Source organism: Mirounga leonina, unplaced genomic scaffold (assembly GCF_011800145.1).
Source record: "Mirounga leonina isolate KUSES-001 unplaced genomic scaffold, KU_Mleo_1.0 Mir_86, whole genome shotgun sequence".
NCBI classification, from domain to species: domain Eukaryota; kingdom Metazoa; phylum Chordata; class Mammalia; order Carnivora; family Phocidae; genus Mirounga; species Mirounga leonina.
Genome location: NW_023270830.1, coordinates 190,959 through 214,292, shown reverse-complemented (window position 1 = coordinate 214,292; position 23,334 = coordinate 190,959). Strand labels below are relative to the sequence as shown.

The 23,334-nt window shown below is 41.8% G+C and overlaps 1 long non-coding RNA gene across 3 annotated transcripts in view; it reads left to right on the top strand.

Moving 5' to 3' along the window:
* The window catches only part of LOC118002909, a 197,579-nt gene that overhangs the window by 58,218 nt on the left and 116,027 nt on the right, over positions 1-23,334 (top strand). The window contains exon 1 of one of the 3 annotated variants that reach the window (XR_004677217.1): positions 16,326-16,610. The exons of the other annotated variants lie outside the window; for them this stretch is intronic. This is a non-coding gene — a long non-coding RNA (uncharacterized LOC118002909). Of the gene's footprint in view, positions 1-16,325; positions 16,611-23,334 lie in introns of those variants that run through there. 3 annotated transcript variants of the gene reach the window in all.

Sequence of the window (23,334 nt, the reverse complement as noted above, 5' to 3'; positions counted from 1 at the left end):
TTCCTTACCTGAGGAATATGAATGAAAGTGACTACTCCTTTTCCAGGCCTGACCTGTAAACATCTCCCATGGGCAAACCCCATTCTCTTCTCTGCTTGACTGCTAAATGGAGAGATTCAAAGACTTGAAAGAGATCAGAGTTACAAGATAAAGAAACCTGAGTCCTGAATAACTTTGTGGAGCAGAGTCCTTCTCATAGCCCTCATTGGACTGTGATGTGAACAAGAAAACTTTTAATGTACTAAGCCACTGAACCTTGTGGATTTTTAGCTATAGCAGTGAGTCTCTCCTAATTTAAATGAGCTACTCTAAACTAGGGTTCAAAGGTGCTTTCTCTGTACTTTAATTCTTTTCAGTCATAGGAAATGTTATGGAAGTATTAATGTTCTATAGTTAGGTCTCATTTAGAGAGAGAGCTAGTTCATGGCATTAATAACTCTTTAAGGCAAGCTCTTTTTTAAATTTTTTTAATTTTTAATTTTTAATTTTTTTTAAAGATTTTATTTATTTATTTGACAGAGAGAGACACAGCGAGAGAGGTAACACAAGCAGGGGGAGTGGGAGAGGGAGAAGCAGGCTTCCTGCAGAGCAGGGAGCCCGATGCGGGACTCGATCCTAGGACCCTGGGATCATGACCTGAGCTGAAGGCAGTTGCTTAACCAACTGAGCCACCCAGGAGCCCAAGCTCTTTTTTTTAAATAGCAATATCTTGTGGAATATTTGTGGGCAAACCCTCAGAGACTGTTTACACTAGAGTGCTGTTATTATCAAGGGCAAAAAATTGACTTTCCATGTAGCAAGACTAAGCACAAATTAAAATGCTTACTTTCTTCACTTGCAACGTGATGATCAGGGGTAAAGGAACATTGTTATTAGATCATTTCTAAGATGCCTTCCAAATATACTGTTCTGAACGTGTAAGTTTGCTTGTAACAGAAGCTGACTATTATGAAAAGAAAAATAAAGTTTACTGAATAGATTTGTGTAGTTCACACAATAACAGAAAATAAGATCTCACAAGTATAGAAGCTATGGTATCTCCAGGCATCTCAGTCCGAGGAGCTCATGAAAGTCTCTTTAGCTTCCGTCAGAATGACTCAGCTCCACTTATTTTCCATCCATTCCTCTCTTGCCCAATATTCCATCTCCTTGTGGAGAGGGTCAGATGTAGACTATTGACGTGCCAGCCTTTGGCCAGGATAGGGTGTCAAAGCTGAGAGACCCAGGAGTGCCATAAGGAGGGTAAAAAGAGAACATTCCCAACAGAAAGGCAGGATTCTAAAACATGCCTTTGAAAACACATAAGGTGGTAGCAGGAAAAGGAGAAGCAAAGTTATATATATGGTTGTCACTCTCTTGTTCAGTTGTGTCCTCTGAAAGATCTGTGTCCTCTTTTCAGTCCAATAAATGTCTGAAAAGATTAAGGTAGGTCAACACATAGAACTTATATATTGAAAGCCTTCATTTATAACTAAATGTGTTGCAGTTATTAGAATAGAAGTAGGCATTATCATCAAAAGCTTAAAATATTTTACTATTTCAGTTTCTCATAATATGTATGAGATTTCTGGGCATATATTCCAAAGAGGTGAGCTATAATTATTATAAGAATGTGGCATTGTGGGTAATTGCAGTTTTTAATATTGTTGAAATTAATAACCTTAACAGGTTTAGCTGAGAAGGATCTTTGGATTGACAGCAATTTTTAAAGTCATTACTTCATTTTAGTAAGAAGCAATGTTTAGACTCATTAGCATCTGAGGTGAAAAGGACAGTGAGTAAATCATATGAAGCCTGTTTATTGATCCTTGAGTCACTGGATATACACTTCACCCAGCTTCCTCTAATGTTAACATTTTATGTATGCATAGTTACAATCATTTTTTAGTGGTTGAACATGAACACAGTCATTTAGACTTAAGAGATACATACTGATGCATTTAAGACAATGGGGTTTTGGATTCTGACAAACTTGGATTCAGGTACTATATTCCAGCTCTCCAATGCTGGCATTTTCTGATGCTGGGGGAGGAGATGGCCTTCTTGACCTCAGTACAAAATGTTTCCATATCACAAACAAGGACATGGAGAAAAATGAAGGAAAAAAATGAAACCAACTATAGGTTGCAAAATATGAGTGGGTGTGTGTGTAGGGGCATAATCAGATAAAAATATGAACTATGAATAACAACTCAAGCTCCCCTATACTTTAATCTTGGAAAGGATTCCTAGTACATAAAGTTCAACTTTAACCTTGGAAGGGATCCCTAGTACATAAAGTTCAAGACTCTGGATCCAAATAATCTATTTTAACCAGGTGGGACGCAGATCCTTGATGGGTTAATCTACTCTCATCATTTATTCTGATGGATGTATACCCATGGGGAAGGGTAACAGTACAATACTGGCAGCATTTCACCTCTCAACAAAAATCTGCTTAAAACCAGATGCCTGGTAGCCATATGACAGATGCTCCACCCAGAAGAGGGGGCTCCCCTCAGGGATCCAGGAGAGGCACGGATGATTATGCTGCATGCCTGCTTCTAAGCCTAATGGGCAGGCTGGGAGGGAGAGATGGAGCCCTGAACATCTTGGAGGTGACACCCTCCGGGCGATAAGTGCTCCAAACAGGAGTTAGCTTCAGCTTAGCAGCTGTCCCATGGCAGCAGACCTTTTTGCCATATGGGGGAGCCATATTTTGGCATGGAATTGGGATTCTCAGGCTGGTAGAAACCCCATCCATGTGAGAGTGTGGTCAGAGACCTAATCTGGGAGTCAGGGAGAGAGAGAGATGAGAAAAGACACTGTCAGTCTCCAATTGCCTCCTTTAAAAAATTATTTTATGTTAATTCAAGGACTGTTATTCTGGTCTCCAAGCCACAGTAGGAGCGGGGAATGAGTGTTTGTCACCATCAGAAGCTGTAGTAAGGAGAAGACGATAATCAGGGTTGGGCTGGTAAAGAGTTTTACCAAGAGGAAATGCTTGCCCATGGTGAGTTTATTTGGAAGTCCATCAGTGGTCATTGGAAGTGTCACAAAGTGAAAACATGACCATTAAGTAAAGAAAATGGAAGCCAGATGTGAGACAAGTGGCATTTCTATAACAGCTATACACCCAGATTTGTAATGGGGCAGGAAGCACAGAGGCTGAGGCCTGGCAGTGTTCTTGCTTTGGTGGCTATGGTGGGACACAGGACCAGAGAGCGCCTTCTTTGCCTGAGTGATGTGGGAGGGGTGGGCAGAAGAGGGATGATCACAGACTTAATTTGTTATGGTTAAAGACTGAGTCATTAGCATTAAAACATATTGGATATTTGAGCTCAACAGAGGTAGCAGAAATATAATCATTTTGACTAAGCTTAGTGTAGGAATATTCATGTTTGTGGAGATATTATATGTAGTCTTATTTTATTTATTTATTTATTTATTTATTTATTTTAAACGTTTTATTTATTTGAGAAGCGAGAGAACATGAACAGGGGGAGGGGCAGAGGGAAAGGGACAAGCAGACTCACCACTGAGTGCAGAGCCCAACATGGGGCTCAATTCCAGGTCCCTGAGAGCATGACCTGAGCCAAAGTCTGACACTTAACCGACTGAGTCACCCAGGCGCCCCTGTAGTCTTTTATTTTAGAAGAGAAGTGTTGACATGTCGTATCAATACAAGTATATGATCTTGTGGAGAAATGGTTGAGGAATAAGGAACTTGAGAGATAACGTACGTTCTTTGACTGATTTGCCTCAGTTTCTTTTTTCTTTTTTTTGTCTCAGTTTCTTCTTTTTTTTTTTATAAAGATTTTATTTATTTATTTGACAGAGAGAGACACAGCGAGAGAGGGAACACAAGCAGGGGGAGCGGGAGAGGGAGAAGCAGGCTTCCCGCGGAGCAGGGAGCCCGATGTGGGGCTCGATCCCAGGACCCTGGGATCATGACCTGAGCCGAAGGCAGACGCTTAACGACTGAGCCACCCAGGCGCCCCTTCTTCTTTATTTTTAAAGATTTTATTTATTCATTTGATAGAGAGAGAGAGAGGGAGAAAGTGCATAAGCAGGGGGAGCAGCAGAGGGAGAGGACGAAGCAGGACCCAAGCAGAAGGCAGATGCTTAACCGACTGAGCCACCTAGGTGCATCTTGCCTCAGTTTCTTTATTCATCAATGCGAATGAGAATAATAGCTAACACCTCATTACTATTAACCTTATGCTAGGTCCTTTCTGTGTATAGGTACTATTATCAACCTTTTCATTCTATAATGAAGGAGCTGAGACCTGGGTTCAGTAATTTACTGAATGTCAGGGCTAGTAAATGACAGAGCTACCATTTGACCTTAGGTTGCCTGACTCCAGAGCCTATATATTCAACTCCCACACGATACTGTCTATTCTGTTTTTGTTTTTGTTTTTTAAGTAGGCTCCATGCCTAGTGTGGAGCCCAACACAGGGCTTGAACTCAGGACCCTGAGATCAAGACCTGATCTGAAATCAAGAGTCAGATGCTTAACTGACTGAGCCACCCAGGTGCCCTGAGTCTACTCTATTTACTCACAGGCTGTGGCAAAGATGAAATTAGGTAATAAAAAGGAACAGACTGGTGTTGAGATGGCTGTTAGAATGAAAAGAGCCTACTCCCCTTAGGAGCCTGACAAAGGTGGATTTGAATTCTCCTGTCACCTTATAACTGCCTGCAAATTACTTGTTCCTATAATTTTGGCTTCTATCATTTTAAATAGGAACGGTAATGCCTCTTTTGCTGGTTGCTAGAAGATTAGAGACGATGTATATAAAGTGTTCAATTTGTACTAGGAACTGAAAGATTGGTAGCTATCATTGCTTGCTCCTTCTTTCATTTATTAGTCTTGAGGACCAGGGCCATGCATATATTTTTGTATCCTGCTTTAGTTGTAATAAGGCTGAGCACAAAGTTGTCACTCAGCTATTAATAACAATGGTTAGCATTTACTGGCTTACCATGGGCTGTGTGCTGTTCTAGGTTCTTTATATATACGAACTCATTTAACCACCACGAGTTGAAGAAGACACTCTTAGTGCCCTGATTTTACAGATGAGGAAGTAACTTGTTCACAGTCACACAGTTTGTGACAGAGCTGGGATTTGAAACAAATAGCCTAGTTCCTAATTATTATCTATTAGTCATAGATTCATGAGATCATAAAGTTGGAAGAAGAAATAGAAGTTGTATAGCTCAACCTTATGCCCCACAATGAGAATTACTTGTTTGATATTTCTTTTTTTCTTTTTAAGATTTTATTTATTTATTTGACAGAGAGAGAGAGAGAGCACAAGCAGGGGGAGCGGCAGGCAGAGGGAGAAGGAGAAGCAGGCTCCCGGCTGAGCAGGGAGCCCAATGTGGGGCTCAATCTTAGGACCCTGGGATCATGACCCGAGCTGAAGGCAGACGCTTAGCCGACTGAGCCACCCAGGTGCCCTTTGTTTGATATTTCTGAGAGATGCTTATTCAGCTTCTGCTTGTCTAGCTTCAATAATAAGGTGCTTGATGGCACAATGAGGCAGCCTTTTCAATTGTTGGGTGACCCTTTGTGGGAGCTTTGGAATATTAAGCTGAAACCAGCTTTACCTTTTCCTTCTCCATTGATCTTCTAGTTTTTGAGGTAATTGGAACAAGGTTAGCTTGATCTTCAACATTGCACCTGTTTGCTATTTGAAAACCACTATTTCCTCTTTTCTAAGCCAGCAACTTCACTTTCCCTCAGCGGTGACTCATCATCCTGGTTGGCCTTCAGACTATCTCTTTTTACGTGGGGTAGAGTAAGACAGGACAGTTATTGTCCATCATCAGTCCCATTGGATTAGGACCACCCTATGACCTCACTTAACCTTTATTACCTTCTTTTAGGCCCTGTTTCCTAATACAGTCAAATTGGGGATTAGGGTTTCAACATACTAATTTTGGAGGACATGATTCAGCTCAGAGCATCCTATGGCCATAGGTTTGTGGCTGGTGCTGGAGACTTGTGATGGGAAACCAAAGCAAAGAGCCATGGCTGCCAAATCTTGGGCTGCAGGGCAGTGTGGGAAGAGTCAGAACTGCCCCTCTGCCTTCAGGGGCCATGCTCCCTATCTCTATAATTCCACCGAGCCCCTGAGGTTCCCCATTCTTGGTTTTGAGTAGCTGTTATACTGATGAGATGGGGACAAAAAGGGACACAGCTGAAATATGTTATTGCATCAATAACTGAGCTTCACACCAGGGATTTTCCTATCTATCTCACATTGGGCATTTTGCCTTCCTGCCATAGAAACAGATGCAGGGAGGGCAGGTTGTAAGCTGCAGCCCTTAATCATGAGGGCAAAGGGAACTCTCCCAGGACCTTCACTGCTGCCAGGATGACTGTGGCGACCTGCCAGAGAAATCCCAGCAGCCTTTGTGGAGAAGCTTAAGGTGAGGAGACCCACTGGTTCTATGACCCAACCTGCTTCAGCCCAGAAGAGAGTTAGGACAGGGTAAGCAGGGAATCTTCCATTGGGATTCTCTAGATTACTAGTGCTAGTAAAAACAAACCTAAAGTGCCTTCAGTAAGATGGGAATGTCCTGATTCACATATAGTCCACAGGCGGGCTAAGCTTCCAGTATGGTTGGGTCCAGTGCTCAAATATTGTCACAGGGATCTGTCTCCAGGCTTGCTTTGTCTGGGTGTCAGCCTTACCAGGTCACTTTGTGGGTTCATATCCTCACACTACCAACTCCAGAGGAAGACTGAACATGTTTTCTTGGCTTTGACTAGTTTATGTGCCATTCTGGAACGAATCAGTGTAGCCGCACGGATGGGATATGTTGTTATTCTAAGCCAATTAGGACCCCTCCCCCCCGGAACTAGGGTTGGAGTCAATCCCATGGAAACCACATGACTGGAGAATAGTGGAGGGTGGTTTCCCAAAGGAAATTTTGGATACTCTTTCTCAAAGGAAACTTTGGATCTCTTGGAACTTTGGGAAATGGCTGTTGGACAAAAACAACAGATATTTATTACAGAGCATTTCTGACATGGTCCCCAAAACAAATCTGTAGTCACTGTTCCTAGAATGTCCTTGAGAATTGTAATAATGTGTCACTTTCTTTTCTTTTTAAAATATTTTGTTTATTTATTTGTCAGAGAGAGAGAGAGAGAGCGCACAAGCAGGGGGAGGGGCAGGTAGAGGGAGAAGCAGGCTCCCTGCTGAGCAAGGAACCCGATGTGGGACTCGATCCCAGGACCCTGGGATCACGATCTGAGCTGAAGGTAGACGCTTAACCGACTGAGCCACCCAGGTGTCCCTGTGTCACTTTCTATTTATACTCTTATTACAACAATATGTTTATATACTGGAGTATAGAACTGTAGTCCACTGAGATTATCCCCTATTTGTTTCTGAGATTCCCCTATGGTCTTGTCACTTGCGTCCATCCATCCAAAAACAAATACTGATTAAGGGTCTCCTGTGTACCAAGGGATGCTAGATTCTGGGGATGGTTGCAGCGAACAAGAGAGAGATGGTCACTCCCCTCATGGGACTTTGAGTCTAGTGTTCCAGTCTCCTTAGCAAGCTTCTGTGCTAGTGCTTGTCCCATCTTGTCACGTGGCTCAGGCATCTCTGGTCTTTCTCAGGCTATGGCTGTCCCCATTACCACACTGATCTTGGTCTATTCTGTAGTATGCTGTGCCACTTGGAGAGCAGGATCTCCCTTTAGTTCTGTACAGCATGGCAGAGACTGCCTTATGCTCTCATATGTGCAAGATAGAGCTTGTCACAACTGTCATGAATTTTCCATATATTTATTTGTTTATTATCTTTCTCTCTAGACCACTCATAAGGGTAGTGACTATGTCTATCTTATTCATCATTGTTTTCCTTTGCCTAGCACAGTGCCTGGAGTATACTAGGCATTCAAATACTAGGAAGATCTGCTAGACTGTCAGGTTTAATAAGACTACTTCAGGTAGAGGAATAATGAAAGAAAAATACAATACCAGAAGAATGCTGAAACAGTTACTAGGTGTGTGTCTTGGTTGACTCAGATTGCCATAATAAAATACTATAGATTAGGTGGCTTAAACAACAGATTTATTTTCTCACCGTTCTGGAGGCTGGGAAGTCCAAGATTAAGGTGCTGACCAATTGTGTTCCTGGTGAGAGCTCTCTTCCTGATTTACACATAGCTTCCTTCTTGTGTGTACACATGGTGGAGAGAGAGCAAGCAAACTTTCTGGTATTTCTTCTTCTTTTTTTTTTTTTTTTAAGATTTTATTTATTTTTTAGAGAGCGAGCAAGAGAGAAACAGCATGAGAGGGGAGAGGGTCAGAGGGAGAAGCAGGTTCTCCGCTGAGCCGGGAGCCCGATGTGGGACTCAATCCCAGGACCCTGGGATCATGACCTGAGCCGAAGGCAGACGCTTAACCATCAGAGCCACCCAGGCGCCCTCTGGTATTTCTTCTTATAAGTACATTAATCCTGTCCAATAAGCACTCCCCCCTGATATCTTTTAACCTTAATTACCTCCTTATAGGCTCTATTTCCAAATATAGTCACATTGAGGATTATGGCTTCAATATATTAATTTTGGGGGGACACAATTCAGTCCATAGCAGTGTTGCTAACTTCAGAATCTGTAGCTCTATGGTACCTTCAGGGGCCTTTCTATTGTCCATCTTCCTAGTTTTCCTGCATACTTTTGTATGGCAGAGGCCAGTTAACCATACCCTAAAGTGTTCAGAGTATGTCTACTCATAAGAATCTAAGCATACCTCCCCCAAGACCTGGAAAGTGAATGAAATTCCTCTGCTCCCAGTCTAAGGCTTTCTCAGTCCCTATTTTTTTTTTTTTTTTTGTCCAAGTCTCTGTCTCATCCAAGGATTGGGACTATCCACTCCCTTTAGGGGAACCTTATCCTTAGATAGCTCCTGTCTGAAAAAAAGATAAAAGTGTCTCTAAAGACTATTTCAAGCTCAACCCAAAATGAAAATCTTCTCCACCAAACAGATACTTATATTTAAAATTTTTAAAAAATTTTTATTATGTTATGTTAGTCACCATACAATACATCATTAGTTTTTGATGTGGTGATCCACGGTCCATTGTTTTCGTATAACACCCAGTGCTTCATGCAGTACGTGCCCTCCTTAATACCCATCACTGGGCTAATCAATCCCCCCTCCCACCTCCCCTCTAAAACCCTGTTTGTTTCTCAGAGTCCATAGTCTCTCATGGTTCATCTCTCCCTCCAATTCCATCCCCCCTCATTTTTCCCTTCCTTCTCTTAGTGTCCTCCATGCTATTCCTTATGTTCCACAAATAAGTGAAACCATATGATAATTGACTTTCTCTGCTTGACTTATTTCACTTAGCATAATCTCCTCCAGTCCCATCCATGTTGAGGTAAAAGTTGGGTATTCATCCTTTCTGATGGCTGAGTAATATTCCATTGTATATATGGACCGCATCTTCTTTATCCATTCATCTGTTGAAGGGCATCTCGGCTCTTCCCACAGTTTTGCTATTGCGGACATTGCTGCTATGAACATTGGGGTGCCTATGGCCCTTCTTTTCACTACATCTGTGTCTTTGGGGTAAATACCCAGGAGTGCAATTGCTGGGTCATAGGGTAGCTCTATTTTTAAATTTTTGAGGAACCTCCACACTGTTTTCCAAAGTGGCTGTACCAACTTGCATTCCCACCAACAGTGTAAGAGGGTTCCCCTTTCTCCACAATCTCTCCAACATTTGTTGTTTCTTGCCCTGTCCGTTTTTGCCATTCTAACTGGTGTAAGGTGGTATCTCAATGTGGTTTTGATTTGGATTTCCCTGATGGCTAATGATGATGAACATTTTTTCATGTGTCTGTTAGCCATTTGTATGTCCTCTTCAGAGAAGTGTCTGTTCATCTCTTCTGCCCACTTTTTGACTTGATTATTTGTTTTTTGGGTGTTGAGTTTGAGAAGTTCTTTATAGATCTTGGATACCAGCCCTTTATCTGTAGTGTCATTTGCAAATATCTTCTCCCATTCTGTGGGTTGCCTCTTTGTTTTGTTGACTGTTTCCTTTGCTGTGCAGAAGCTTTTTATCTTGATGAAGTCCCAAAAGTTCATTTTTGCTTTTGTTTCACTAGCTTTTGTAGATGTATCTTGAAAGAAGTTGCTGTGGCCAATGTCAAAGAGGTTACTGCCTATGTTCTCCTCTAGGACTGTCTCACATTGAGGCCTTTCATCCACTTTGAGTTTATCTTTGTGAATGGTGTTAGAGAATGGTTGAGTTTCATTCTTCTGCATGTGGCTGTCCAATTTTCCCAGCACCACTTATTGAAGAGACTGTCTTTTTTCCATTGCGTGTTTTTTCCTTTGTCAAAGATTATTTGACCATGGAGTTGAGGGTCCATATCTGGGTTCTCTATTCTGTTCCATTGATCTGTATGTGTGTTTTTGTGCCAGTACCATGCTGTCTTGGTGATTACTGCTTTGTAATATAGCTTGAAATCGGGCAACGTGATGCCCCCAGCTTTGTTTTTCTTTTTCAACATCTCCTTGGCGATTCGGGGTCTTTTCTGATTCCATACAAATTTTAGGATTGTTCCAGCACTTTGAAAAATGTCATTGGAATTTTGATCGGGATGGCATTGAAGGTATAGATTGCTCTGGGTAGCATAGACATTTTAACAATGTTTATTCTTCCAATCCATGAGCATGGAATATTTTTCCATCTTTTTGTGTCTTCTTCAATTTCTTTCATAAGTGTTTTGTAGTTCCTAGAGTATAGCTCCTTTACCTCTTTGGTTAGGTTTATTCCGAGGTATCTTATGGTTTTTGGTGCTATTGTAAATGGAATCATTTCTCTAATTTCTCTTTCTACAGTTGCGTTGTTAGTGTATAAGAAAGCAACTGATTTCTGTGCATTGATTTTGTATCCTGCCACATTACTGAATTGCTAGATGAGTTCTAGTAATTTGGGGGTGGAGTCTTTTGGGTTTTCCACATAAAGTATCATGTCGTCTGCAAAAAGAGAGAGTTTGACTTCTTCTTTGCCAATTTGAATACCTTTTATTTCTGTTTGTTGTCTGATTGCTGTTGCTAGGACTTCTAGCACTATGTTGAACAATAGTGGTGAGAGTGGGCACCCTTGACGTGTTCCTGATCTTAAGGGAAAGGCTCTCAGCTTTTCCCCATTGAGGATGATATTCGCTGTGGGTTTTTCATAGATGGATTTTATGAACTTGAGGAATGTTCCCTCTATCCCTATACTCTGGAGAGTTTTAATCAGGAAAGGATGTTGTATTTTGTCAAATGCTTTTTCTGCATCAGTTGAGAGGACCATATGGTTCTTCTCCCTCCTCTTATTAATGTGTTCTATCACATTGATTGATTTGCGAATGTTGAACCACCCTTGCATCCCGGGGATAAATCCCACTTGGTCGTGGTGGATGATCCTTTTAATGTATTGTTGGATCCTATTAGCTAGGATTTTGTTGAGGATTTTGGAATCCATATTCATCAGGCATATCGGTCTGAAATTCTCCTTTTTGATGGGGTCTTTGCCTGGTTTGGGGATTAAGGTAATGCTGGCCTCATAGAATGAGTTTGGAAATTTTCCTTCTGTTTCTATTTTTTGAAACAGCTTCAGTAGAATAGGTATTATTTCTTCTTTGAATGTTTGGTAGAATTCCCCAGGGAATCCATCAGGCCCTGGACTCTTGTTTTTTGGGAGGTTTTTGATCACTGCTTCAATTCGTTACTGGTTATTGGCCTATTCAGGTTGTCAATTTCTTCCTGTTTCAGTCTTGGCAGCTTATCAGTTTCCAGGAAGGCCTCCATTTCATCCAGATTGCTCAGTTTATTGGCATATAGTTGTTGATAATAATTTCTAATAATTGTTTCTATTTCCTTGGTGTTAGTCGTGATCTCTCCCCTTTCATTCATAATTTTATTAATTTGGGTCCTTTCTCTTTTCTTTTGGATAAGTCTGGCCAGTGGTTTATCGATCTTATTAATTCTTTCAAACAACCAACTTCTAGTTTCATTGATCTGATCTACTGTGTTTCTGGTTTCTAATTCATTGATCTCTGCTCTAATTTTAATTCTCTTCTCATGCGTGGCTTAGGCATCGTTTGTTGCTTTTTCTCTAGTTCTTTAAGGTGTAGAGTTAGTTGGTGAATTCGGGATTTTTCTATTTTTTTGAGTGAGGCTTGGATGGCTATGTATTTCCCCCTTAGGACTGACTTTGCAGTATCCCATAGGTTTTGGACCGATGTGTTTTCGTTCTCATTGATTTCCCTGAATTGTTTAAGTTCTTCTTTGATTTCCTGGTTGACCCAAACATTCTTGAGCAGAGTGGTCTTTAGCTTCCAAGTGTTTGAATTTCTGCCAAATTTTTTCTTGTGATTGAGTTCCAGTTTTAAAGCATTGTGGTCTGAGAATATGCAGGGAATAATCTCAGTCTTTTGGTATCGGTTGAGACCTGATTTGTGACCCAGTATGTGGTCTATTCTGGAGAAAGTTCCATGTGCGCTCGAGAAGAATGAGTATTCTGTTGTTTTAGGGTGGAATGTTCTGTAAATATCTATGAGGTCCATCTGATCCAATGTATCATTCAAAGCTCTTGTTTCCTTGTTGATTTTCTGCTTAGATGATCTGTCCATTGCTGAGAGTGGAGTATTGAGGTCTCCTACAATTAACGTATTGTTATCAATATGACTCTTTATTCTGGTTAACAGTTGGCTTATGTAGATGGCTGCTCCCATGTTGGGGGCATAGATATTTACAATTGTTAGATCTTCTTGTTGGATAGACCCTTTAAGAATGATATAGTGTCCTTCTGTGTCTCTTATTACAGACTTTAGTTTAAAATCTAATTTGTCTGATATAAGAATTGCTACCCCAGCTTTCTTTTGAGGTCCGCTGGCATGGAAGATGGATCTCCATCCCTTCACTTTCAGTCTGGATGTATCTTTAGGTTCAAAATGAGTCTCTTGTAGACAGCACATGGATGGGTCCTGTCTTTTTATCCAATCTGCAACCCTGTGCCGTTTTATGGGAGCATTTAGGCAATTCACGTTGAGAGTGATTATTGAAAGATATGAATTAATTGTCATCATGTTGCCTGTGAAGACGTTGTTTTTATAGATTGTCCCTGTAAATTTCTGTTGTAGATTACTCTTGGGGTCTTTCTCCTTTTATAGAACCCCCCTTAATATTTCTTGCAGGGCCGGCTTAGTGGTCACATATTCTTTCAGCTTCTGCGGTCATGGAAGCTCTGCATCTCTCCATCCATTCTAAATGAAAGCCTTGCCAGATAAAGTATTCTTGGCTGCATGTTCTTCTCATTTAGTACTCTGAATATGTCTTGCCAGGCCTTTCTGGCTTGCCAGGTCTCTGTGGATAGGTCTGACGTTATTCTGATGTTCCTCCCTCTGTACGTAAGGACTCTTTTCCCCCTAACTGCCCTTAAGATGGTTTCCTTGGTTCTAAGATTTGCAAGTTTTACTATTACAAATACAGATGTATTTACAAATACATGTTCTAGTCCTCTCTCTCTCTCCACTCCCTCCGGGATTCCAATTATTCTGACATTGGAATGCTTCATGGTGTCACTTATTTCTCTGATTCTATTTTCATGGATTCTGAGTTGTTTTTCCCTGGCCTCCTCTTTTCCCTTTTTATCTATTATATTGTCTTCCAGGTCGCTTATTCGTTCTTCTGCCTCAGTTACCTTAGCTGTAGCTGTTAGATTATCTAGATTGGATTGGATCTCATTGATAGCATTTTTTTCAGTCTAACGCTCTCCCACTGAGCTATTTTGGCAGTCTTCATTGATAGCATTTTTAAGTTCTGCCAATTCACCTTTCATTTCTGCCCTTAGAGACTCTATGTTGCCATTAATTGATTTCTCCATTCCAGCCATTGTCTTCACAATTGCTAGCCTGAATTCCATCTCCGACATCTTGGTTATATCTGCATCCATTTGTAAATCCTCTGAGTCTTTTCTGTTTTTGGGGCTCCTCCTCCTAGTCATTCTGTTGATGGGTGTTTGAGGGAATGTATAGAGTCCAAATTATTGACCAGAACCCAAGCAAGAGGCACCTGTTTTCTTGGGACCTTAGGGCTGCTGGCCTCTTGTTTTCCCAGCCTGTCTTCTGCGGGAGGGGCCTGCCGCGCTGTTACTCAGGCAACCCTGTTGTGGGTGGGGGAGTTGCCCTGCCCCCCTGTGGTGGGGGATGGGCTCAGCGGGAATCAGTTTTTGGGGCTTTTGTTCTCTGGCGGCTTTCCCTGGCGGCTTTCCGCGTCTCTTCCGCGAATCAGAGCAGAAGAGACCGTTTCCAACCCTCTGCCTCAGAGCAGAGAGCACAGTCTGTTCTTCAGTGAGCTCTCCAGGCCACACCGTCTCCGTTTCTGTCTGTGCTGCTATAAACTGCAGCGTCCTGGGTTGTGCGCCCCTCTGCAGCGCTCCCAGTCCTGCCTCCAGGTCGGGGCATGTCTCTGCCCTTTGTGCTTCTAAAACCGCCAGCCGCTCCCAGTTCGCATGCTCGACCCTGCTGCTCTGGGTTTCTGTCCCAGGGGCTGCCCTAAAGTCCTTTCCCCGCCACTACCGGTCGGCCAGTCTGCGCCCCATCCGCAGCGCGCCACGCTGTCGCTCACTGGTGGTGTAGGATCCCCACGTCCAGGCACCCTCCCACCGCCCTTTATCCTCTAATACCTGCCCGGAATCACGGCTCCCTGCTTCATACCCCGAAACCAACCGCCTGCAATATTCTGTTTGTAGAGATCCAGATCTTCTTGCGTCTCAGGCTGGTTTCCTGGGTGCTCAGAGTGGTCTGGTAGATATCCAGCTCAATTCCGGGGACCAGTTGAAATAGGGTCCCCTACTCCTCCGCCATCTTTCCCCCCCTCTTATATTTTAAATTTGAAAGATTTACATAATTTCACATTATTCTTTAAAAAAAGTTGGTAGGTGTAACCAAGGATGCATTTTGATTTTTTTTTTCCCCCCAAAACAAAGGATCTGCCTACCCCAAAGGGAATTCAATTCCTTGTATCTGGACAGATAGAATTGCTTTCAGCACTTAAATGGCAGCCTCCCTTCCACTACCCCTTCCCTTCAGATTTTACCCATCAAGGCTTGGAAAATCTTAGGAATGGCCAGAACTCACCTTATACTTACGCCACCTGAGTCTGGTACCGGATCACATACTGCAATATTTTTAGTCTCTGAGGCTAGACCTCTGTATTTATGAATGATGATGGCTGGAATAAAGGAAAAAACTAAAAGTATCCTAAAACTGCCAGAAATGTTCAGGTAACCCTCCAGGTCGTATAGCTATAATGAAAAAACTGACTCCTGGTTGCTTGGAATAGCCTTGAATATTGGTAAAGTCAACCAAATATAAATACCTCAAGCTGGGTGGTAATTGTTTTCTTTAGTAATGGAAAGTATGTTTCTTGAAGAGAAAGACAAACTTTTTAAAAGTGTTTTTTGTCCTGCCATCCTCATCTATTGATTGGTCTAGGATTTCTATGGAGAATATTTGACATGACTAATAAGTGTTTTAAAGTTCAATGAAGAAACTGCCTGGACCATTAATAGCTTAAAAACAACAAATAAGAGTAAAATATAATTTCCAAATGGTTGAGTCTGGGTATTATCTTTTTGGTAATAATAATAAAGATAACAAGGAACATTTATGTAGTGCTTTAGAGTTTACAGAATGTTTGGTGCGTTACCATTAGGTCTATTTTAGGGATGAGCACTCTGTTGGAGCCTAAGCTAGTAAGTAACTGCAAATCTCATCATTCAGATAACTAGTGGAAATTCATGGTGGAGGTGGGGCATAGTTCTCCCTCTTCCCACCCCCTGTGTTGCTTCTGCTTCCACTTCTGCTAGGTTCCTCCATTTTGTCTGCCCTGCCACTACCTGCCCCCAGCTTTCTGGGGGCTTCTGCTGCCTTTGAGACCAAAGGGATGAGGAAGTCTCTGCCACCAATGAAGCTGACTATGACATGTTACTAGATTGAAAACAAAACTACTAACTCAGATTCTTATACGTACGTATTCATTCTGGCTCACTCTCAGCCCCATTTGGTGGATATTTGCTAGTACACAACCTTTTGATGTCACCAGAGTCTGTATTTTTCCATTACCTAGCTGAGGCCCACTGTTGGCAAATACTGAACTTGGTGAAGTTAGGAATCTAGAATCAGGAAACCCGTTCCTGGAGGAGCCAAGGGAAGTTTTAAGACCTGTGAGTCCTGACTGACCTTGGGGACCTGGTAATGAGATAACGATGACAGATTTTGCTCTGAGGACAGTTTCTTCCAGCACCATCCCCAAGATCACTACCCATGTATGTTGCCTGCAGAGTGGGAGAGACCCAAGCTTTCTAGCCATTGTCTTATCTGCTCAGAGAGCTCTGAGTAGAACTGCTCCTCCCCTTGAGGTTCAGCCAAATGGAACCTTCTTTGTGACCTCTGAATTCCTATTGCTGAGGAAAGAGGAAAACGCTGGGTTGTGGGGAGCTCATCAGGCCTGTACAGAAGACAGGATTTCTGACTATTCTCAGAAGGCAGATTTTTGTTCCTCATCTGCACATTAATAAAAATACTATCCAGTAGTGGTAAGTCAGAGTCTTCTTTATTATATCTTATTTTAATTCCTTTAAGTTATTCCATTAGGATGTTTGCTTTACTGTGTGTTGTCATTTTGGTGTGCTCTGTTTCTTTGGCTGTTCTGAGTTTTGTATGTGTGTTATTTGGATGGGTGTGGTAGTATTTTCATACATGTATTTGCTAACTAGAGGATATGTCTTTCCCCTTTGGAACTGCTGTTATTGAAAGAGTGTTTCTTTATGTGTGGTTCATGGTTAAGCTTTACCCATGTTTGGCTCTATGTGGTTGTTTTCTTTTTAAACATATACCCATGTACATATTATTAAATAAACTTTCTACTCCATGTTCCCCAAGAGAAACCATGCACAGAAAAAGGAATGTAGTAGAAGAGGAAATTCCAGCCCATCTGTGCTCTTGGTTACTTTCTCAGACAAAGGTTAAAATCTTTACCACAGAAAGAAACTCTTGCTTGTGAGGATGGGTAGAGGAACCCATCAGGTGTTTTAAGTTTATTTTCTTGGCTTCCCTCTGGTCATTCTCCCAATCTCTGTCATTTTCTCCAGGGTACCCAGGACCAATGTTGACCTCTCTTGCAGCTAGTTATCTGGGCCTTTGTGTTCTTTGCCTGACTCCTGAAGCATGACATTGAACCTGGAGGATTGTAGTCTCTTAAGATTTGGGAGTTTTGAGGGGCAGAGAAGAAAGTTCTGACCTAGGTTAAAGTTTGATATCAAAGTGCCCAGAATTCTTTTCTTTTTAAGTACTGAATGAATCAATGTCACTGCTCTGTTCAAACTTCTGCCAGCTTCTTTCATTAGTATCTTCTCCTTTTGATAGTGTCATAAAGCTGCTGCATCTAATACCAATGGAGATGACCACTTACAGGACTAGTATGGAGAAACTAGTATGGAGAATTTAACATCCCTTAACATTTGAGCTTCCTCAGCTAGCAGGGTTTGTCCAATTTCTTACTGACCCAATGCCGATAGAGCAGTGCTTATTTGCATGGGAGACTTTATCTTCTTGGTAGAGGGATAGATAATCCATAATATAAGAAAGAACAGGCGAGGAGAGCATTGAACTTGTTGCTGCTGTTATTGCTGCTGCCCTTCTCCTCCTCCTCCTCCCCTTCCTCCCCCTCCTCCCCTCTTCCTCCTCCCCCTCCTCCCCCTCCTCCCCTCTTCCTCCTCCCCCTTCTCCCCTCCCCCTCCTCCCCCCTCCTCCCCATCCTCCACTCCCCCTCCTCCCCTCCTCCTTCTCCCCCTCTTCCTCCCCCTTCCTTCATCTCCCCCTCCTCTTCCCCTCCCCCTCCTCCTCCCCCACCTTCATCTCCTTCTCCTCCCCCTCCTCCTCCTCTCCCTTCTCCTCCTCTTCCCCCTTCCCCTCCTCCTCCTCTCCTGCCTTCATCTCCCGTCCTCTCCCACTCCCCCTCCTCCTCCCCCTCCTTCCCCTCCCCCTTCCCCCTCCCCCATACTTCTTCTTTTCGTCTTCTATTGCTGTTATTGTTGCCCACTACCTGCTGCTCTGACAGTAACTGCCGCTGCTGCTGCTGTGGCCGGTCCTCCTGCTGCTAGTGCTCCTAGTACTAGTAGTGGCAGGATCTAGTGCTAGTACTTGTGTTGCTGTTGCTAGTCACCATCCACATGGTCAGTTCTGTGCTAGATGCTGTAGGAATTTAAAAAAAAATCACTGTCAAAGACTTCAGGATGTTTCTAATTTATATAAGACTACCCTGAGAAATAATGGCTGGGAAGCAAGCACAATAGTTACCATTTATTTAGCACCAATATGTGCCAGATGCTTTACATAATTAGCTCATTTAATTATCTGAGCATCTTAAGAGGGCTTACTATTAACCCTTCTCGGTAGATCTAGAAACTATGTTCAGGGAGGGCAAGTAATGTGCCCATGATCACACAGCTAGTGAGTGACAGAGCTGGGATTTAAACTTGGGTCTCTCAGGCTCTAAAACTTACTCCATTTTCACTAGGCTGGCCTGTAGTCTTTATTATTTTGGGACGATTTTATAATAGTGTCCGGAAATAGCAGGGCCTGTGTCATGAGAAAACTGATACACAGAGACTATGAATGACCCTCAGAGCTGGTTACCAGGACTGAGACTCAGGACTCCCAATTCCCAGGCGATGTTCTGCTTCTCTGCGGAGCAACAGTGTTTTACTGATTCTGTATTTATAAAGCAACCATGCAAATTACCACAGGCCCAGAGACTGAAAATTCAGCCAGGGGGACAAGAGGTCTAGCAATTATTAAGATTGTGTACTTCCTTGTATACTTGCCATGCCATGTACTTTGTGCAGCTGTATTCACTTTGATCAGCAGCATTGTCTTCATAGCACCTTTGCCCCCTGAGCAGCATTGGCATCGTAGAACAGAAATAAACGTCAGGTCTGGTGGCTGAATAGTTGGGAGATGTATGTATTGCTTTGCTCAATGAGAATTTATTGAAAATTTAGTCTGTGCCCACCAGTGTCAGATTGTACCAAGTTTTCTTAGACAAGATGTTTGTAGTTGGTGGCCTCTAAACTGCAAGGAGTTGTTAGAAGCTCTTTAAGGCACAGTTTCTTCTCCATGATCTGTACATGGCTCACATATTGTGGATTATTGGAGTGAGCACTTCCTCTTTTTTCCATTGCTGGCTGAATTCTGGGCTGCTACTGGGGAACCAAAGTGGCGAAGGTAGGATGCCTGAAAAAGGTGTGTTAATGAGGGAGGGTCTGTGTTCCAGATATAAATATAAACATTTTGAGGATTATATGTTATGCCTTGGAGGTTAAGGATATAGCTCTGTAGTGAGTCTACCTACTTAGGTTTGAATCCTGGCTCTGCCACTTAAAGCAGCAAGATCTTAGGCAACTCTGGGTACTTCTGTTCCTTATCTGTAAAATGAGAATGAGTACTTGTCTCCCAGGATGCCTTTTTTTTTTTTTTTCTCCCAGGGTTCTTTAAAGATTAAATGAATGAATACATATTCCAACAGTGCCTGTCACATAATTAGCTATTATAAGCATAATTATTATTATACTTTTTTCCTCATTTCTCAAAAAGTAGCTCACATTTGACTAAAATATTTGAATGCCTTACTCTATATACCTTTTCTGTATATGCCTCCTTAGTACTTTAGGCTGAGACTGGATTTTTATTTTTATTTATTTTTCTTTTTTAAAGATTTATTTATTTATTTTAGAGAGAGAGAGCACATGCATACAAGTGGGGGATGGACAGAGGGAGAGAAGCTTCAGGCAGATGCCCCACTGAGTCTGGAACCCAGTGCGGGGCTCAACTGGGGCTCAATGTGGGGCTCAATGCAGGGCTCAATCTCACTACCCATGAGACTCGACCTGAGCCGAAACCAAGAGTGGGATATTTAACCGACTGAGCCATCCAGGCGCCTCCTAGGCTGAGAGTGTATTTTTAAAAGGTAGCTTTTAGATACAATGAAAAATGGGAGAAATATAACAATTTATAGATTAATAGAAGAGCCCATTTCTAGGAAGCCAGATAAGAAGGAAATATTTGGAAACTCTGTTAGAGAACTAGCACTTAGAGTATGCCTTTTCCTAGTTTAAATTATGAGTGGCTCCATATCCCTCTTCCTTCCCAGATGGAGACTTCTTTAAGTCACATTCAAGATCCTTTCCTTCTGTTTCCCTGTCCAGCCTTATCTTGCACACTCCCCTCATCTTTTGTAAGTCAAGTGAACAAGGAAAGTGTAAATCACTACAAATATGTCATTCTTAGTAGAAAAACCTCAAAAGTTCCTCTTTTAGCCATAGCAAGTTTGTAGTGATTTTTGATGTACATTTATATACACTTATACTTCACATAGTGCAACAAATTTACTCTATTATTCACATGTGAATTATTTAGTTCAATGGTTCTCAATTCTGACTGATCACTAGAATAATTTGGGAGGCTTTGAAAAATACATGTAATAGTTCAGATATTATAGTGGCTTATTTCTTTTCATTTAATAATCCACTGTGGATATTTCTGGTTGAAGAGCAATTCTCTTCCACTGATGATGCAGGGTTGTCTATCCTGGGGGCTTAGGGATTCCATCTCTGTCTTCTTGGTATCATCTGGTTTGCTAGGGCTTTCTTCTCTTCCCCATCAGAGTTTACCTCTTCCAGGAAGTGACAACATGGATGGGCCTTGAAGGTGTTATGCTGAAATAAGTCAGAGAAAGACAAATATTGTATGATCTCACATGTATGTGGAATCTTAAAAAAATAAACAAATGAAACTCTTAGATACAGAGGACAGATTGGTGATTGCCAGAGGTGGGGGGAGAGAGGTGGGCAAAGAATTGAAGGGGGTCAAAATGAAACTTGGATAAATGCTTTGCTCAAGGACATACACTTTAGGTGAGTACAGAGCCTACAGAGGAGTTTAGGTTCTAGAGCATACATTCTTTTACAACTTCATACCTTTCTTCTTGCCCCTTTCCTTCTCTCTGCTTCTCCCCTTCTGCTTTCCCTCATTTTCTTTCCCATTTTTTCCCTCCTCCCTCCCTTTTCCCTGCCTTTTTTTCTCTTCCTCTTTCTCCTATCCCTCTTACTCCCCTTTTCCCCGCTTTTTCTTCTTTTCTCTTCCTTCTTTTTCCTTCTCCCTTCCCCTTTATGCATTCCTCCTTTCCCTCTTTCTTAAGGCACTTACAAATGTGGCATTTTACTTCTTAGACTCTCATAATGGTATTAGGTAAGCAGAACAGTTATTCCTCATTTTACAGATGAGGAATCTGAGAGGTTAAGTGACTTGGCCAATTTCCCATGGCTAGTTCATGTTTGGGCTTCAACCTAATTGTCTTCCCACTAGTCTGATTAGTGCCTGTCTCACAGCATGCACCACCTTGCAGGTATCAATGGTTGCTGATGGCAGATGGTGATACCTCTCCTCCAAAACATTCATTAGCTTCCAGCTGAGTGGAGTGAATCCTGAGGTAATTTAGGAGCCAGAGTAGGTTTGTGAGGGAGACCATGGGGCAGGTGGGACTTGGATTCTCCTCAAATTCCACCATCTGAGTAAAATTTACTCATAAAGCTGTCTCCTGCAAAAGAGGACTCCAAATGGATTTCAGAACCCACCAATGCACGGGAGCCCTACCCAGCGATCAGAAGTAGCACCTCAGAGTGGAGCCTCTTTTGGGGGTGGGGGAGTGTTGGTATTTACCTTTTTCAAAATCACCACTTGAAGTCCCATGTAGATAAATGGTGCTGGCTCATTTTTCCTTGGGGCATCATCTTTTTCTTCAGTGTCGCTCATCTGGTGTAGCGTATTCGTGGCATTCTACAGCAAGTGACTAACAATTCAAAATGTTAACCACACATTATTATAGTGCTGACTGACCACAGCGGTCACTGTCTACAGTTATACCACACTTCTTGGGTGTTTAAAACATTGAGCCAAGAGCCAACACACCAAGTAAAACAGGCCTTGAAGTATTTTCATTTTATATTAGTTAGGAAAAAGGTTTATTTCTTGGCCAAATTCCATACAAGATCTGGATGTCTTTTTGTTGTTGTTACTGTTTTCCTTTCTCCCTCCAGTTTTACTGAGGTATAACTGACAACATTGTAAGATATGGAAGTGTACAATGTGATGATTTGATGTATGTATACTTTGTGAAATGATTACCACAGTCAAGTTAATTAACACACCTATTACCTACATAAATTACTTTTGTGTGTGTGTGAGAGAATGCTTAAGATCTACACTCTTAGCAGATTTCAAGTGTATAGTACTGAATGAAAATTTTTACTCTTTGACTAAGATCTCCCTCCAAGTCCTGGGCAACCGCCATTCCGCGGTTTCTATGAGTTTGGCTTTTTTTTTTTTTTTTTTTTTAGATTCCACATATAAGGGATACCATACAGTATTTTTCTTTGGCTTTTTCTACTTAGCATAACCTTCCAGGTTCATCCTTGTTATCACAAATGGCAGGATTTCTTTCTCTTTTATGGCTGAATAATAATAATAATAGTAATGATGATAATGATAATAAAATACGCACACACAGATATATATGTATATGTATATCTTCCACATTTCTTTAATCCCTTCATCTGTTAATGGACACTTAGGTTGTTTGCGTATCTTGGCTATTGTGAATATTGCTGCAATGATCATGAGAGTGCAGCTATCTTTGAGAGACTGATTTAATTTCCTTTGGATATATACCCAGTAGTGGGGTTCCTGCACCATATGGTAACTCTATTTTAATTTTTTGAGGAACCTCCATACTGCTTTCTATAATGGTGGTACTGGTTTACATTCCCACCAACAGTATATAAGAGTATAAGGGTTCCTTTTTCTCCACATCCTCACCAACATTTTTTATCTCATTTTTTTGATAATAGACATCCTAACAGGTAGGAGGTGATATCTCTTTATGGTTTTTTTGTTTGTTTGTTTCAAAGATTTATTAATTTACTTGTATGTGTGTGTGTGTGTGTGTATGAGAGAGAGAGAGAGAGAGAGAGAAGGCTGGGGGGGAGGGACAGAGGGCGAGACAGAGAGAGGTGCTGAACTTGGAGCCTGATGTGGGGCTCAATCCCAAGACCCTGAGATCACCTGAGCTAAAACCAAGAGTCAGATGCTTAACTGACTGTACCACCCAGGTGCCCCTCATTGTGGTTTTGATTTGCATTTCCCTGATTAATGATATTGAATATCTTTTTATATTTTGCTATTTGCTATATGTATATCTTCTTT